The following is a 19,811-nucleotide window of genomic DNA, read 5'->3' as shown; positions in this document are numbered from 1 at the left end:
TTGAATGTCCATTCCAGAAGCCATAGAACTAAAGGAACAACTCAAACAACTCTTATATTAGGGATACATTAGATCCAGTAACTCACCTTGGGGAGCTCTGGTGTTATTTCAGAAGAAGAAGGATGGGACTCTCCGTCTTTGCATTGATTATCAAGGGATAAATTAGGTAACGATCAAGAATAAGTATCCAATTGCAAGGATTGATGAACTACTTGATCGATTACAAGGAGCAAAGATTTTCTCCAGGATTGATCTCAAATCAGGGTATTACCAGATCAGGATCAAGGAAGAAGATATTCCAAAAACTGCCTTTAGCACAAGGTACAGTCATTACGAGTTTATTGTAATGTTGTTTGGATTAACAAATACCACTTCTACCTTCAACAGATTAATGCAAGATATATTTAGACCTTATCTTGATTATTTCATCCTTGTATTCTTTGATGACATCTTAACATATTCCAAGGATGAAGAAAGTCACGAGTCACAATGCAAACAATTCTTGAGACAATGCAGACTCACAAGCTGTATGCTAAGAAGAAGTGTGCATTCTTCAAGAAGTAAATCGAGTATTTAGGATTTATAATTTTAGCACAATGAATTTTAGTAGATCCAAGGATGTACAAGACTGGCCACCTCCAACCACCGCAAGTAAAGTTCGTAGCTTTTTGGGTTTAAAAGGATGGTATTGGGTCTTTATCAAGAATTATGCCCTGATTGTTACACCCCTCACTGACCTACTTAATAAGTAAGTTGCCATTAAATGGACCCAACTTGAACATTCTAGCTTTGACAGACTCAAGCTAAAAAGCTTAATCACAGCTCCGATCCTCAAACTACTCGATCTTAGCAAAGAATTCAAAGTGGTGACTGATGCGAGCTCTCGTGCTTTGGGATGCGTACTCATGTAGAAAAGACATCCAGTAGCATATTCCTCTAGAAAATTGAAGACTCATGAGGGAAATTATGCTACTCATGATCTGGAATTACTTGCAATTATCCACGCTCTTAAGTTATGGAGACATTATCTACTCGAGAAGAAGTTCTCATTGGTAACCGACCATAAAAGTCTTAAGTGGATCTTCACTCAACCAGATCTAAATATGAGGCAACATCGATGGATCGAAGTCTTGCAAGAGTATGATTTTGAGATCAAATATAGACCAGGAAAAGAGAATGTAATTGCAGATGCTTTAAGCCACAAATCATTTCTCAATATACTTATCTCAGAAGAACCTCCTAGAGCTTAAACACTAGCTACAATGATATCAATGCCTAGCAATCCCATCATCGAGCTAGCCAAGGAAAAGGTGAATAATGATCCCAAATATCAGCAAATGCTGAAGGAAATTTAGAATAAAGAACAAAATTCTAGAGCTTAAACACTAGCTACAATGATATCAATGCCTAGCAATCCCATCATCGAGCTAGCCAAGGAAAAGGTGAATAATGATCCCAAATATCAGCAAATGCTGAAGGAAATTTAGAATAAAGAACAAAATTCTAAGCTTAAGACAAAGTATCTTAGCTTCTTCGTTGACAAAGGGACTTGTGTACTTTGGGACAAGATTATGTATTCCTTCTAGTCAATAACTTAAGAAGAAGATACTATGGGAAGCTCATGATTCCCCATTTTTAGGACATCTTGGCTATGCCAAAACTCTCAATGCAATTAGTAAAAGCCATCATTAGGAGAAGCTCAAAAGTGACGTACCTAAATATGTAATCGAATGCTTGAGTTATCAACGAATAAAAGCTGAACGAGTTAAGTTGCCAGGAAAGCTACAAGCACTTGATATTCTTCAGATGAAATTGGAATTCATTAGTATGGATTTTGTAGGTGGATTACCCTCATCAGTTCAAGGAGGATACAACTCAATAAGGTTACCCACCTTATTTCGGTCAAAACCAACTACAAAGCCTCAGATATTGCTAGGTTATTTTTCAAAGAAATCTTTAGACTTCATGGATTTCCAAAGAGAATTATCAGCGATCATGATTCTCTATTCACTTCACATTTTTGGAAGGGATTATTTGAAGCTCTCAGTACACAACTTTGTTTCAGTACAACTTATCACCCTCAAACTGATGGATAGACAGAGTGTGTGAATCAGGTCATTGAAGACATACTTAGGGTATATTTTTGCAAAGAACCTAGATGATGGATACAATATCTACCTTTGGTGGACTTTGCTTACAATGCGTCCTATCATCAGAGCATTTAGATGACCCCATTTCAAGCTCTATATGGGCAAGAATGCCTAACCTCACTAAACTTCTCCGACCCTACCTTGAAGGTTGAAGCTTCTAAGAAGATGCTTGAAGAGATGGATAAACAAGTCAAAACCATCAAGCAAGATATACAAGCTGCCAAGGATAAATAGAAAGCCTATGCTGACCTAGGGAAAAAAGAGCGAATCTTTCAAGAAGGGGACAAGGTTTTTATTCGTGTATGCCCAAAGAGGAGTTCTTTATCCTTGGGAAAATTCAAGAAGCTAAGCCCAAGATATTGTGGACCTTATAAAGTCATAAAGGATCTTGGACCTAATGCTTATAAGCTGCAACTTCCTGAAACCCTAAAATTTCATGATGTATTCCATTAAGTCTCTTGAAGCCCTATGTACCTAATCCTGATCATATTCTTGATGATCAACAAGTTGTAATGCCGAGCCAAGGTATACTTGAACTTCAACCTGATAGAATCTTGGATGTAAAAGAAATAATCCTTAGGAATATGACCCTTAGAGAATATCTCATCTAGTGGAAGGATTATCTTGAGCAGGATGCCACTTGGACTGTGATGAAGAAACCCTACGTAAACAACACCCCCAACTTCTTTCGAGATGAGGACATCTTGATTCCTCTAAGGGAAAGAGGATGAGAAGGATGCTGATGTTCATGAGGAGGTTTACACTCGCATTGTGGACATCGATGTAATCCACAATGCGAGTGTAAACCTCCTCATGAACATCAGCATCCTTCTCATCGCGGACATCAGCACCATCGCATTGTAGACTGGAAGGGATAATCCCCCCCTCCCCAAAGATAAATTACACATAAAAAATAACGTGCTTTTGATCAACGACCCCCTCCCCTTGCAAAAACTATAAATTGAGGGCATGGGGATAACCAGGGAGATCAATAAGAGCAATCTTGACGAGGATGAGGCGCTAATCGAGAAGAAGGAGACTCTATTCCACGATTCCAAGACAAGGAGATCATGAACGTGGATAACAACCCTTTACCAATCACGATACCACATGTTTTTCTAAAAATTTCTATCCGAATTCAATAAAAATAAGATAAGTCTCTTAAGAGATATTGAGATCTTAGAGTATTCACTTGGTAAATTATTAGAACATCTTATAGGCTGGAAACTCTTAAGAAAACTACGAAAACCTAGAACTCAAGAGAAATCATGAGGAATTTTTCAAGACGAATTCATTAAGAATGAAACCTTGAAGAAATTAGTCAAGTATATAGTTTTAATCTAGAAGCTTTGATAAAGATCAAAAATATCTCTAAGTTGAAGAAAACTGACTTAAGGCCAAGAAACTTGGGTTATAAGAATGTCATCATAAACCTTAAACTGAGAAGTTAGAGACCCCAAAATCTAGATACCCTAGTTGAATTCCACGGGGAAGAGCTCACTGCATGAAATTCAAAGGTTGATTGCTACGAGATTAATCATCACTTAAAAGTTGCATGATTTTTTGAGGTCATAATTGCTTGATGTAACAAACCGCCTTGACAACACAAAATGTACAAAAAAAAAAAACAAGAAATCTCCCATTGCAATTTTCTTCATCGTTTACACGAGTAAAATCATTGATCCTTGCATGAACTCCCCCCCTCCCACTAGCCAAAGGACTTAAGCCTTAAAAGTATTAAATCGATGGGGATAAGTTATCCATGTAAACTCCTCCTTAGACATATGTGCACATGTATACACGTGAACACGTACATGCACATTTCATAAATAAAGATATAATTTACGCTTGTGAACTCACTCTTGATGTGTGGTCATGCATTTACTTAAAAGCATGCGAACACGTGCAAAAAGAATGGTTTTTGTAAACACGAGCTAATTATTTTCAATAGTGTATGTGCATTATTCCTTATCATGAAAAATCCACCTTAGTCATCGACAAAACATGTAAGAAGTTATGCATGCATGAAAAGGGAAAATGGGAAGAAAAGAAAAATAATTCAGTTAGTCTAATTCTAACTAAAAGCCAAAGAGTAGTTAACTAAAAGAGAGAAATAGTTCAATTGTAAGTAGGACTTTACAAGATAATGACACATGGTGAGAGAGAGATAAGTAATGATTAGAAAGAGTGTGTACTTTTCCTCCCATCTCTTGCCACATAAGTACTCATTCCCCCATTTTTCCAACTATCGTATAAAAAAATTTAGAAAAATCCTAGTACTTTTAAACCTCCACAAGACACCTCATTTCTCATATCCCAATTTTTTATGAAAAATTCAAAAATGAGATTTTTTTAATTGATTGAAAATTTCTAAGTTGCCACATCAGTACTTCTCTTCAAATTTTTCCAATTTTCATAAAAAAAATTGGGGGATATTTTTAGCCACTTCCAACCTCATCAAGACATCTCACAACCTCTTTCTAATTTTCTCTTTTAAAAAAAGATTTTTCTAAAAAATCTCAAATTGCCACCTCACTAGAAATATCCTACACATGGCATTTTCATGTTAAAAAGAATTTAAGAAATTTTAACAAGTTGACGCCCAATTAATCAACCCATCGCCTATCATTTCATGGTGCCACCATGTGACACCTTAGATGTGGCTTATGTAGGCAGCATTCCACACCCCCCCCCCCCCCCCCCCCCCCCCCCCCCCCCCCCCCCTATAAATAAGACTCCTCTCCTCCATCGTAAGAGCATGAGTGTGAAGCTAAATAAACTCTGCTGTGAAGAAAGACGATCAAAGAAGCAACGATGACACCCTTATGCTGCTAAAATCTTCTCTTAATTTTCTTCTTTCTCTAAAATTAAAAAATATCCTCATCATGCCGCCAAGAAGATGAGGTGTGGCATCACCCCCAAATGTGGCTATGCCACCAACATCGTCATTTAATGTGGGGCTGATCATAGCCAAAACTAAGTTCTAAAATAAATTTAAAAAAAGATACTTTATTTTAGAAAAACAATAAAAGTCATTTTATTCTTGAAAGTATGCATTATATTATTATTTTAAATTAAAAAATCTCAATAAATTAAAGATCAAAATTGATTTTTAATGTTAGCATTTTGGTAATCTTTTTCTTTATCAAATGATAATTCTTTTCTAGAAAGAAAAAATTAGTGATAATTATAGTTAAAATTAGATTATATTCTAATCACATTGGAAATAATTAAAAATTTAGTTATATATATACATGAGATAATAAAGTCAATTTAAAAAAAAGAATGATCGTTATGCTCTAGAAAAATCATAACATAGAATATTATACTGAAGAATAAACAAGTATGCTTGAAAATTTTCTAACTTAGAATGTTATGCTAACTATTATGATCTAGGAATTTTTTACATAAAATGTTAAGTCAAAAATCTTGTTTAGCATCATATCTAGTTTAAGGCTTATCTAAGGTAATCTATTAGAAAACTAACATTATTAGAAGATTAGAATTAGTATTAAAGAAACATATATAGAATATTAGAATTTTTTCCATGTTTGAGCTAACCATAAATTTTAGTATCACACTTATAAGAATGACATTAGTGGAATCCTTAGAAATATTAAATATTAACTAAAGATAAATTAATTAAATCCATATCTAAAAGTTAAGTATAGTTATAGTAATAATTATTTAGGTGCATAATTGAAATTTGAGTTATTCTCTTGACTAAAAAGTAATGGTTTTTATAAATGTTTAAACATATAGGACTTATTTCTATGATAATGATAATTGTTAATAGAATTGAAGACTCCTTTAAATAAGATCATGTCTATCAATTTGGCCATGGAAAGACTTTTGTGATCATAAACTATCCTAGACGATATACTCAATATATATTATTACTTAGAAATGGATTTCCTAACTCTTGGGTGACAAAACAGATAAATACGAAAGTATAGGAAATGGTTGATTTAGTAAACTTAGAAAAAAATGTCATAGGGAAAGAATGTAATCGAAGAAAGAAAAGAATTGGTTGCCATAATTTTGAAAAATTAGGAAATTGGCAAAAAAAATCAAGCAAAGTCTTCCTGTAGAAAATTCAATAGTCGCAAAAAGGAAGAAGCAGGGAATAAAAATTCTTAGAAATGATTGGTTTATTAAAATCAAAGTCATTGAAAATTCTTTTCAATAAAGTTATAATCGGCTTTTTAAATTACCATTTTTAGTAGTATTAATTACTCAAGAAATATTGGTTGCAAAGGAATGGATGGTTAATGGTTTGTGACTTTGGAAACTTGGATGTGATTGCAATTTTTTAACTAATGGAAGGAAATATTCTTGCTCACATAAAGGGTGATTTTAGTGGTTGACTTTTCCCTGGGGTCAACTATTGGAGCTCGAATGAGCTGGATATATTTTTTGGTTGGCCTAGAGCGTCTGACCACTACCTAGGACATGGATGGCCCAGTATGGATGGTTCCCTCCTATGAGGGGCATGGTGACTCATAACCATGAGGGGCTCTGATCGAAACTTATTCCTATAATATGTAGTCAAGTTCCTAAGATGGAGAAGAAATCTGTACTATTATCAATGCGGTTTTGCATTGGAGCCTGGAGATGCAGGCTGAAAACACTTATCTGGTTTTTGAGGGTGGACGCACCTCTAGTTTTGAGGGTGGAACTGAAAATACATAAATATGCTTTTATCCAATGTTTTGAAGGGGCTGGTTTTATTGTTTTCGTGTCGTGAGTTAACGAAGATGTGAAACAAACCCTGTGCTAAAAGGGTAATTAATGAAGCTGTTTTTATGTGTTCAACTGTGTGGTAGTATGATTTGTGCTAAAAGGGTAATTAATGAAGCTGTTTTTATGTGTTAAGAAAACACCGTTTAAAGGGAAGTAGGCGAGCGACCTTTCTCGACAAAAGGCATTCGATGGCAGGGTGGACTCGATGAGTCGGGTGCTTTCTTGAAAGGGAAAAATTGGATAAGAGTCGACACGATGACTTACCCTAGGGTCAGAGTCTTAGAACCCAGGCTGATCATTATCTTAGGGGAAAGGTGCAGCGGCTATGCTAGAATGTGTTAGGGGTCCACAAACTTGAGCCCGTTACTGGAAAAAAACATTGTACTCCATGAACCAAGGGTAATGTCCACTCTATGTTTGGACAAGAAGCCCTTGAAGGATACCTTCTAACGTGAGCTAGCTAAAGATAGGAGATTGCTAGGTCAGTAGGAAACACTTAGGTCGATCCTCGTGGGATGAGGCAAGACGTTCCCCTGCAAGGTGGACCTCGAGTTGCCTAGACTGATCAAACATTCCAATGGAGTGTGGACGGTGGCATTTAGGAAAGACCCCAAATGACCAACAAACGTTATCGACTATATTTAGCGGTCGGTATGTCACACGTGGTATTAGAGCAAGAATTTTTTTTCAAAAAGTTAAAAATATTTTAAAAAATGCTATAAAGAATAATCACACATTAAGAGAGGATGACCTAGGCCAATTTGCCATAAGCACAATTCTTGGAAAAGATCCTGGAAAGAAAATTCGTAGGAATTATTTACAAATGGATCTATGGGTAAAATGATGCCGTTTGAGGCCAATGATTATTGTTAAAAAAATATTACTAATCTCACACTGGAATTTTTCCTAAATAGCATTGCTCATCCTGGAAATTATGTGCGTGATGAGAATGGTTATTTTGTGAAATATTTCAAGAAATATATCAACATGGAAACTGTCTAAGGTCTAAAGAGCCTTTATTTTTGGAATGGGATAAAAGGTGTTGACTTTCCTTTCCTTTCTACATTTTTGAATGTGAGCCGTTTGGACTACACATTGTTACATTGCTTCATATTTGAATTTTTTTGCTAAGAGGTACATTTTCAATGAGTCATTTTACAATTTTTTTTTTCCATGTGAGCACATTTTGGTTCCTATTTTTGCATTGATTTGGGAGTCATCACTTGTCTCCTCTAAATTTTTCAAATCCGACCTTAAGGATCAAAGCATCTAGAAAAATGCTGGAAGAAATGGAAGTGCATACCAAAGCGATCTATAAAGACATTAAGGTTGCTCAAGACAGGCAAAAGGCTTATACAGACACCAAGAGAACTTCTCGTATATTCAAGGAGGGTGAGATGGTCTTCTTAAGGGTTTGAGCTAAGAAAAGTTCTCTCTCTCTTGGAAAATTCAAGAAGTTAAGCCCTAGATATTGCGACCCCTACGAAATTATCAAATGTCTTGGTAGGGATGCCTACGAATTAGAACTTTCCCCTCATCTCAAATTTCATAATGTTTTCCATGTAAATCTTCTAAAACAGTATGTTTCAATTCCTAATCATGTCTTAGATGATGGACAAATTGTAATGCCAACTCAAGGAATCCTAAAAGTCTAGCATGAGAGAATTCTAGAGGTTAGAGAGAAAGCTCTTAGAAATCGTACTCTTTGTGAGTACCTTGCACAATGGAAGGACTTCCCTGAAGAAGATGCCACCTGGATCGAGGAGTCCATTCTTCGAAGAGACCACCCAGATTTTCTCTCGAGATGAGGACATCTCGATTTCTCTAAGGGGAAGAGGATGTAACAAACCGCCTTGACAACACAAAATGTACACACACACACAAAATTAAGCAATCTCCCATTGCAATTTTCTTCATTGTATACACGAGCAAAATTGTTGATCCTTACATGAATCCCCCCCTCCCCCTCCCACTAACCAAAGGACTTAAGCCTTAAAAGTATCCAATCAGTGGAGATAAGTTATCCATGCAAACTCCTTAGGCATATGTGCACATGTATACATATGATAAAGATATAATTTACCCTTGTGAACTCACACTTGATGTGCGGTTGTGCATTTACTTAAAAGCATGCAAACACATGCAACAAGAATAGTTTTTGCAAACACGGGCTAATTATTTTTAATAGTGTATGTACGTTATTCCTTATCATGAAAACTCCACCTTAGTCATCGACAAAATACGTAAGAAGTTATGCATGCATGAAAAGGAAAAATGGGAAGAAAAGAAAAATCATCCAGTTGGTCTAGTTAACCAAAAGAGAGAAAGAGTTCAATTGTAAGTAGGACTTTACAAGAGAATGACACATGGTGAGAGAGAGATAAGTGATTATTAGAAAGAGTGTGTACTTTTCCTCCCATCTCTTATCACATAAGTACTCATTCCCCTATTTTTCCAACTATCGTATAAAAAAATTTAGAAAAATCCTAGTACTTTTTAACCTCCACAAGACACCTCATTTTTCATATCCCAATTTTTCATGAAAAATTCAAAAATGAGTTTTTTTTAAAAATTGATTGAAAATTCCTAAGTTGCCACATCAATACTCCTCTTTAAATTTTCCCAATTTTCATAAAAAAAATTGGGGGATATTTTTAGCTACTTTCAACCTCATCAAGACATCTCATACCCTCTTTCTAATTTTCTCTTAAAATAAAAAAACGAGATTTTTTTGAAAAATTTCAAACTGCCACCTCACTAGAAATATTTTACACATGGTATTTTCATGTTAAAAAGAATTTAAGAAATTTTAACAAGTTGACACCCAGTTAATCAATCCATCACCTATCATTTTCATGGTACCACCATGTGACACCTCAGATGCTGCTTATGTAGGCAATATCCCACACCCCCCTTCTCTTATAAATAAGATGTCTCCCCTCGATTATAAGAGTATGAGTGTGGAACTAAATAGACTACTGTAAAGAAGGGCGATTAAAGAAGCGACGATGACACCCTTACGCTACCAAAATCTTCTCTTAATTTTATTCTTTCTCTAAAATCTAATAATATTCTCATCATGCCACCAAGAAGACGAGGTGTGGCATCACTCCCAAACGTGGCTACGCCGCTAACATCATCACTTAATGTGGGGCCCGCTATACATAATCCTAGCCATTTCCAAGTTCTAAAATAAATTTAAAAAATATAATTTCACTAAAAATAAATAAAAGTCATTTTATTCTTGAAAGCATGAATTAGATTATTACTTTAAAGTAGAAAAGATCAATAAATTAATGATCAAATTTGATTTTTAATGTTAGCATTTTGGTGATCTTTTTCTTTATCGAATGATAATTCTTTTTTAGAAAGAAAAAATTAGTGATAATTATAGTTAAAGTTAGCTTATATTCTAATCACATTGAAAATAATTAAAAAATTAGTTATATATATACATGAGATAATAAAGTCAATTTTTTAAAAAAGAATGATCATTATGCTCTAGAAAAATCATAACATAGAATGTTATACTAAAGAATAAACAAGTATGCTTGAAAATTTTCTAACTTAGACTGTTATGCTAACTATTATGATCTAGGAATTTTTTACATAAAATGTTAAGTCAAAAATCTTGTTTAGCATCATATCTAGTTTAAGGCTTATCTAAGGTAATCTATTAGAAAACTAACATTATTAGAATATTAGAATTAGTATTAAAGAAACATATACAGAATATTAAAATTCTTTCCATGATTGAGCTAACCATAAATTTTAGTATCACACTTATAAGAATGACATTAGTGGAATCCTTAGAAATATTAAATATTAACTTAGGATAAATTAGTTAAATCTATATCTAAAAGTTAAGTATAGTTATAGTAATAATTACTTTGATGCATAATTAAAATTTGAGTTATTCTCTTGACTAAAAAGTAATGGTTTCTATAAATGTTTAAACATATATGACTTATTTCTATGATAATGATAATTGTTAATAGAATTGAAGACTCCTTTAAACAAGAATAGTGTCTATCAATTTGGCCATGAAAATACTTTCGTAATCATAAACTATCCTAGATGACATACGAAATAGGGTGCTTTCCTGAAAGGGAAAAATAGGATAAGAGTCGACACAATGACGTACCCTAGGGTCAAAGTCTTAGAACCCGGACTGATCATTATCTTAAGGGAAAGATGCAGCGGCTGTGACAGAATGCGTTAGGGTACTGGAAAAAAGCTCTGCACTCCATGATCCAAGGGTAATGTCCCCTCTCCATTTGGACGAGAAGCCCTCAAAGGACACCTCTGAATGTGAGCTAGCTAAATATAGGAGACTGTTAGGTCAGCAGGAAACACTCAGTTCGATCCTCATGGGATGAGGCACGACATTCCCCTGCGAGGTGGACCTTGGGTCACCTAGACTGTCCAAACATTCCAGTGGAGTGTGGATGGCGGTAGTTAGGAAAGACCCTAGATGAGAAGACCAACAAACAATATCGACTATATTTAGCGGTCGGTACGTCACACTTGAAGACATAAATCTTGTTTGTGATTTTTTAGATTAGAGCTTGATTAAATTAAGTATTGGAACATATATAAATTGAGGAGCCCTATACCTCCCCTAAGGATAGGTGCTGAATCTCCATACCAAGTGGGGATGTTTTTTACACCGAGGAAGCATGGACCGACTCTGATGGCGAGAGGTCTCCCAACAGGGATCATATTAAGTAGGAGGTGTTAGGGTGCCAACAGGGCTCTAGTTAGTAAATACTTTATGCACCTGGGAACTACTTGGTCCCCTGTGTTGCATGAGTTCTACTTGGGATACCTAAAAATGCTAGCTATAGGTGGATTTGATCTTGGTGACATGCAGCTGCGCCGGATGAGGCAGCAAGTGAAATTGTATTTTTTCTTATGTATGGGTAGGAGAACACACATTATGGAATATAATCAATTATTTTTTTAAATTCTAATTGTATGTCCGTGAGTAAATTATGCAAACAAACAACTATGCATAAAGGGATTTTTAATTAATGAAGCTATTTTTATATGTTTCACGTAATGTGGTAGATAATTAGATAACTAAGAACCTTCATAGAGAGAAGCGGGTGGATGGATACCCGATGACGAATCTAGTCCTATGGTATGGTGGTCTCGGTTAGCCAAGAGGTTTCCCTAAAAACAAATGCTAGGAAGAAACTCTAGGAAGAGCCGATTTGCTGACTTACCTAGGGTTTGGTCTTAGAATCGAACTGTAATTTATCTTAGGGGAAGGGTAGGGCGGTTGTGCCAGAGTATGCTAGGGATTTCATAAATCCTTAGTCTACTACTGAAAAAAAGTGTTGTACTCCATGAACTAAGGGTAATGGCAGTCTCTCCTTCCGGACAAGAAGCCTCTCAAAGGACACCTCCGGATGTGAGTTAGTTGGTGATAGGTGACTGTTAGGTCAATTAAGAACCTTCAGGTCGGTTCTCCGTGGGTAACAACATGATACTTTCCCTGTGGGGTAGAACTAGGGTTAACTAGCTAGACAAATCCGATCATTCTGGTTAGAGTACTGATGGTGACGGCTAGAAGGTAAACTCTCGGCGATTACTAAAATGTTACTCGTCACGTAACCAAGGCGGGTATGTTACATCGATTACTTTGGAAATGGGACCCATAGATGTTGTACTTGGATGTGATTGGCTAATGATCTTAGGAAGGATTGCTAAGATCTTGCAGTCTTTCCTATTTTAGTTTGTCCTTGTTTTCTTTGATGATATGTTGATTTACACTAAGACATTACAGGATCATTTGTTACATATGACGAAGGTTTTTGATGTATTGAGGCACCACAAACTCTTTGCTAAAGAGACTAGAAAGAGATGGAATACTTAGGCCACATTGTTAGTGACAAAGGGATACAAGCTAATCCTAAGAAGGTGCATTATGTTAGAGATTGGCTAACACCTACCAATAATACTTCACTTAGAGTATTTCTGACTGGCCAAAGACCAAGTCACCTTTAGCTAGGTCTCCAAGCCAATTCCTAAGAGTTGTTGCACTCGATAAATGAAAATTTTTACTAATTTTTTACACTCTAACTAACCTTCCAAACTTATGATATATCAATTACCATAGTAGTCCAACTAACCTTGTAGAATGTCAAAAAAATAAGTAAACTTACTCAATGTCCATCAATAGCTGAGTCTCTATTCTAATCCTAAGCTAACTATTGTTGAGATATTTGCAATCACACCTACTTCAGTCCCTTTGTAAGGAGCAGTGAGGGCTCAAGACCAGAATCCCATATGCATAGTAGGAGAAAGTACCACCATTCAATTCCTATAAAGCATTGTACTTGCACTCTTTTTCAAATGCAATGATAGTACTCTTTTCTTTCTAGTAAAGTGTATTGTCACTGTCAATACACAAGATTGTGTTTATGAGTCCAAGTCTCAATCTTCGAACCTAATTCAGTTGCGTGACACTTTGTCTTTGCCAAGGTCAATGTCTTCATGAGTTTCTTCTTCCTCTTTCAACCTCCATAGCTTCCGCATCTGCCATGCTCTAGATCCCGCGTATTTTAACATGGTATCAGAGCACAACTGAGCATGGCTTAGCTCGTTTTAGTTGCTCTTCACCTCTAGTCCATCTCTACTTAGCTCAGTCTGAGCCTATGAACTCACCTTCCATCTCCACTTTTGCCATAGCCAACAACACCCTATCAAATTGAAGCTTTCATATCTCTCTCCACAGGTCAAATCCCTCTGAACTTTCTTCTAGAGAACTGTATCTCTACTTCCAGAGCTCCTCCCTGGCATCTCAATCACTAAAATTGGGAAAGTATAGCTTTAGCATTGTGATTCTTCACAATTGCTGCCCTGTGTGTCTACCATAGCCTGCAGGGCCTACCTGACTTGGAGGGCTGAGATCTCTTTAATCAAGGCACATCTCTCAGAGCTTCCTTCTAAGAAGATCTTCCCCAGGTCAAGGCACTCCATCCTATCACAAAATTTTTTGAGATTGATGCACGATGAGACCAATATTGTTGTTTTTACAAGTCGTTGTCAAAATCTGCGCCTGAGCGCTGCTATTGCGTGCTCTACAGGGTGCAATCCTAGCCATTACCATAGGGCATTGATAGCTCTTGGAAGTAAGCTTCACCCTCATATAAAAAAATTTCAAAATGATCAAGTATAGCTCTTGCAATGTCAGAAAAACTAGACTACCCCCAGAAACCCTAACTGTGACTCCATAGTCAAACTTCACCAAGCTCAAAAATCTCATCGTTTTCTCTCTCTTGCCACCTAGAACAACCCACTATCACTCAAAACTGAAGGTCCCAACATCAAATCAAGAAGGGAAAGATTTGTATCTGAAATAACTTGAAGGAATTTGCAGATTTGGAAGACTCAAGGAAGAAACATAGTGTCTATTGACACTCATTTTAGTGCTTCAGACATAAACTTGTAAACTCCTCAATTAGCCTTGTACTACAACCTCTGTACACTTTGTGAGGCCCCTGTGACAGCCTCTGGTGTTTTGCCATGTATATGGTGTGCCCACACTTTGCAGGTGTTGCTTTCAATAAAGCCTCTATAGGCTTTGTACTTCTAGTTGTGATTGAGGAGGGGTGTTGAGATATTTGCAATCACACCTACTTTAGTCCCTTTGTAAGGAGTAGTGAGGGCTCAGGACCAGAATCCCATATGCACAGTAGGAGAAAGTACCACCACTCAATTCCTATAAAACATTGTAGTTGCACTCTTTTTCAAATGCAATGATAGTACTCTTTCCTTTCTAGTAAAGTGTCACTATCAATACACAAGATTGTGTTTATGAGTCCAAGTCTCAATCTTGGAACCTAATTCAGTTGTGTGACAATTTGTCTTTGTCAGGGTCAATGTCTTCATGAGTTTCTTCTTCCTCTTTCAACCTCCATAGCTTCCAAATATGCCATGCTCTAGATCCCGCGTATTATAACAACTATGGCATCCCCTCACCTTTTAAGGGGGGCTCCTCATACTTTGCTCCTATTGCATTATGACAATTTATCCAATAATTGTATTTTGTTCGACTTTGAGGAAGTTTGTTTTAGGGTCTAGATTTGTTTGATCTAGAAATCTATTTTTTAAAATTTCTTTTTAAATTTCCTTCTCCACCTTCATAACTGAATTCATTTTATTTAAAAACAAAGTATTCAAAGAAATCAACCTCATGTTTAGAAAACCCATAAGTCCTAATTCCCTTTTAAAATGTTGCCCCGCTACATAATATACGATGTGTTGTTGCACTTTAAATGTTTAAACAATTAATTTATTTTAAAATCTTGATAAAAATATCATTCCTTTCATTCCCTAAACTAAATAACAAATAAAGTAAAGACAAGCTCCTTTCTCACTCTCGTACATTCATGCATAGAGTTTATTTTTAAACCCAAAGTTTCCCCCCTAATCAATAAGTTATTTTATTGGGCATCTTCTCCTTCTCATTTGTAAGAAGCTGGGAATAAGGATTTAGTGTAAAAAATAATATTGATATTATGCCATGTCACACTGACATTGGTATAAAAGGAGAGGACATGGAAATTTTCACATCTTTTGACACATTAATACAATTATTGTCCTTCTCTCCCATTTTGCTCTAAGCTTCCATGGCTTCTCTTTCTTTCATGTCTTTCTCTCTCCAATTCTAGTCTTTCTCTCTCCTCGTCACTCTCTTTCGCTCTCTTCTTGCAGTCTTTCTCTCTCTTCTATAGTCATCTCTCTCTTCTTTCTCTCTCTCTAGTTCTCTCTCTGACATCATTATAATAATTAGCAATTAAAATGAATTCATTTTTAGTACTTCTTTGTCAATGCTAAGGCTTACCCTCATGCCACTATGTTTATGTCTTTCACAAATAAATTTTAGATGTTCACTTGACATTTTTTAAATATTATAATATATTTATTTAAATAAAATATATCAATAAAGTGTATGACCCACCCCTTTATTTCCAATCTGAACACACAATAGTCGGTAAATAAATAACTGCGTATCCTTCCTTCAATAATTTAACTACATAATTTGAAGTAAAAATTTAATTTTACTTCTTTATGAGCTTATGAAAAATTTGATAAAATCACATAACATCAAAATCATGTTTCCTTGCATGGTCACAAAATCTTAGTTGATTTTAAGCCATTATTATTTTAAAAAAATTATATAGTAACAAGTGTAATTTTACTAAAAGCTTAGTTTTTAAAATGTTAAAAATAGTACATAGATTTTAAACTTTTGAGAAAATTAAAGATCTTTCTTCAAATGTTATAAACACTAAAAAAATATCAAATTGATTTAGTATGCATTTTGTAAATTTCTATGATTTTTCAAAGGTCTATTTAAGACTAGTTTAATGCATTTTTCTCTTTTTTAATTTATTTTTTTTCAAATAGGGTCTAAAATTCATACAAAATATAGAGAATGTACAATTAGATTTCAGTACCTAGTTTTTCATGTTCTTAATTGATAAGGAAATGTCGCACTTGGGAATTTAGCGGGTTTGTATTTGCATCTTTGGAGTTTGTGTCTTGTGGTTGACTGTAGGAGTTTCGGCCTATTAGCTTTTTTGTCAACAATTACTTTCATTTCTGCTCATCCTTGGCACTCTACAACTCCTAGTCACCCATATACCCATATAAACTAGGTTGTAAAGGTTACTTTGCTTAATCTTTCTTCAAAGGTTTTTATAAAGGCTATAAAATGGTTTTTTCTTTTTGTTGACATGAGAGTGGAGGTTTCCATGATTGCACAATGCACTATGATGCTAACATTTTATTGAAAGATGCTATCACATGGTTTAGAAATGTTGTCACCTAGATCAAAGAAAGGTGGATAGGCCTCAACGGAGTTGGATAAAGAAAAGAGAATAAGGGTGAATAGACGATTATGAATATGATGACCATGATGGCAATGATGACCAACTCTTGCTCTCCCTAAATGCCATGCTTTTATTTCTAGAGTTCTCTTCTTTCTTTTAAAAATCTCTACCCGCCAAGAAAGAGATGCCTCCCTTCATCTCATCGAATGTCAACATCTTATTTTTCTTTCATTTCTTTCTCTCTTCTAAGTTTTAATTTTTCTCTTAACCTTTGAAATAATTAAAGAACGCTAGCTTAGCTTATAAAATCTCCACTCACAACAAGGTATTTATCCTATCTCCTCTCATTCAAACCCTATAAATTTAGAACCCTTTTTTTTGTAAGTGAAGGTCTTAAGCAAGACTATTGACAAGGTATATGTAAAGTGCCCACCCCTCAAATCACGGGACACGTCTTAGCAGTCCATTGAGAGATCAATCTAGAAGACGCCGCCTGGCACTCCCAAGGAATGACATGGGGTTTGCCAACTAGGGTCTCTCAAGTCTGCCCCGCAATGGAACTTATCCGGTTGTTCCCACTAGGATCGACCTGAATTCTGGGTTCCTAGCAGTCGAGTCTTCCTAGCAGCCTTCTAGCGTCGGTCTACAGCCACTCCACTTTGCGTAGATACAACTGGACCCAAGCAGACTCATACCGCACTTGGTTCAAAGAGAATGGGAAAGGAGAGGGATGCATCGCTCGACCTCTCTGCCCGTAGGGCATAGTCCCATTTCTATCCCCTAAAACGGTATGAATCGGGATTCTAACCAACATTGTCTAAGGTCATCGTCCGTCCTTCCCTAACCTTCCTTGTTAACATTTCCTTTTGAGGAAAGCTCTCGGCTAACCGAGACCACCCTTCTGTAGGATAGACCCATTGGTCACATCCACCACACTTCCCTCGGGGGTTGTTTTAGTTAACTAATTACCTACCACGTTATATTTGACACATAAAAGCAGCTTCCTTAATTAACCCGTTAGTCACAAGTTCCTTTACGTAATTTAGGGCACTAACATGAAGACAAGATAAAACAAGATCAAACGCTTCCTTAACTTATCTTAAGATTAATGTTTGCCTCCTGCCCATACAGGAGAAATTAAGTGTTCCTTTCTGCCTCCGCAAAAAAATCCTTCCATCTCCCGGCAATAAAATCAAAAGGTTTATCCTCCCAAGATTCCACCTTGTAACTAGTATCAAGGCCTCGAGATCCCATCTCAAGTCACGTAAAATACCTGTGCAGGGCCCGGAGGCATTGGGATTTACGGCCAGAGCCCCCACTGGCACCCAAGCATCCTCCTACTCCAACTAATTTCCACGGAGAGACCTCTCGCGGCGGGTTCGGTCCACATTCCCGGTGCAGATTCATAACCCCTTTGGTTAGGGTTTGGCAGCTCGCGAGGGGTAGCTAGTGCCATCCTTCCTTAATTATTCCTTTAGGGAATCAATCACAGCTGAAGCACCCAGCTTACAAACAATTACTAAGGAAAACATATCTTTCATTTCCAATCAAGAAAATATCATTTTCTACATCAAGCAATCACTTTGCTTATAAACCACTTGTCCTTAGTAGGATCTCCTCTTACCAAGGCAACTAGTCAATTCTCTTAGAAATATCCTTTTCGAAACATCCAAGCATAAGCCTTGATCAACATTCCATTTAGAGTCAACTTACTAGCCTAGCTTAAGCCTGGAGGGTATCTACTTCCAATACAACACGTGTGTTTAATCACTCAACTTCTTTTGAATCTTTCTTCCCCTTGGGTTTTACCCTAGGGTTCCAAGTTGTGAACCCTTGATTCTTTGCACATCTTTTAACATACTTGGTAATCTTTGAAGCACATTAAATATATTGCATGACTTGTCATACATTCTTTCTATCCTCTCTCAGTGCAATGCTATGCAGAATTTTCTAATCAAACTTATCTCGCATGCACATGGTGCGTTTAATATATTAGTACAGCTTAAACAATCTTTAACTCTCTTCATATCTGGCAATGAGTACTTGTTTCTAAAGTGCAGGGTCTCATGTGACTTGAGTATATAAAAGTTTAAACTCAATTCACTTATCACCTCTATGCTCTAACATAGGTAAAAGATAATCATATAATGCATAAAAATCTTTCCTTGTAAGCGATCCATGAAAGTCTAAGAACCTGTTAGTATTCTAAATGCAAATTTTCCCTAATATTTCATGCGGTCTCCAAGCATAAACATTGGCTATCATATGATAAGACAACCTATTTGTGGTGAGCAAGATCAAGACCTATCTTTCGCGTGGAATGCAAGATAGATGACAAGCTCTCTATGCTTCTGTGCTATTGCATCCTATGAATGGAAACTAACATTTCATGTATTTATTTTAAGCACGAAAGTAAACCATGAATTATAGTTAACAAATCATGCACTAAACTAAGTGAAAGTCTATCATTTTATGTGACATATTATGAAACCCTTATCATTTCATGTGGCGGAATGAAATCAATAGTTCTTCTCTAGGCCAAGGAGAACCTGGTTCCGTGAGATGGGGTCCGGAGTTGTGCTAATTCCCGCATTGGCTATACCCGGTGCTCCATTAATGGGAGCAATTCTAATGGCTCCAACTGCACCATGAATTCCATCTGTACTTATCCCTTGAGCAACTAGGGAAGCTCCCGCGGTCTTCACTCCTTCTTTGCGCTTGGGGGCCATGGTAAGTAGCTAGCCAAAACTCTCACTCTTCTTCCCTTTTCTTCCTTCTCTTCTCCTCCTCTTCTCTCTTTTCTCTCTCACCCTTCTTCTTCTCCTCCTCTCCTTCTCCTTCTCTCACTCTTCTTCCCTTCTCTTCCTTCTTTTCTCCTCTTCTTCTCTCTCTTCTCTCTCACCCTTCTCCTCCTCCTCCTCTCCTTCTCCTTCTCTTCCTCTTCTTCCCTTCTCTTCCTTCTCTTCTCCTCCTCTTCTCTCTCTTCTCTCTCACCCTTTTTCTTCTCCTCTCTCCTTCTCCTTCTCTCACTCTTCTTCCCTTCTCTTCCTTCTCTTCCTTCTCTTCTCCTCTT

The sequence above is a fragment of the Lygodium microphyllum genome, chromosome 11, assembly GCF_053477565.2.
Source record: "Lygodium microphyllum isolate KBCC chromosome 11, Lygodium_microphyllum_v1.1.10, whole genome shotgun sequence".
NCBI classification, from domain to species: Eukaryota; Viridiplantae; Streptophyta; class Polypodiopsida; order Schizaeales; family Lygodiaceae; genus Lygodium; species Lygodium microphyllum.
The sequence above is the reverse complement of the archived record's forward strand: the minus strand, read 5'-3'. Positions refer to the sequence as shown.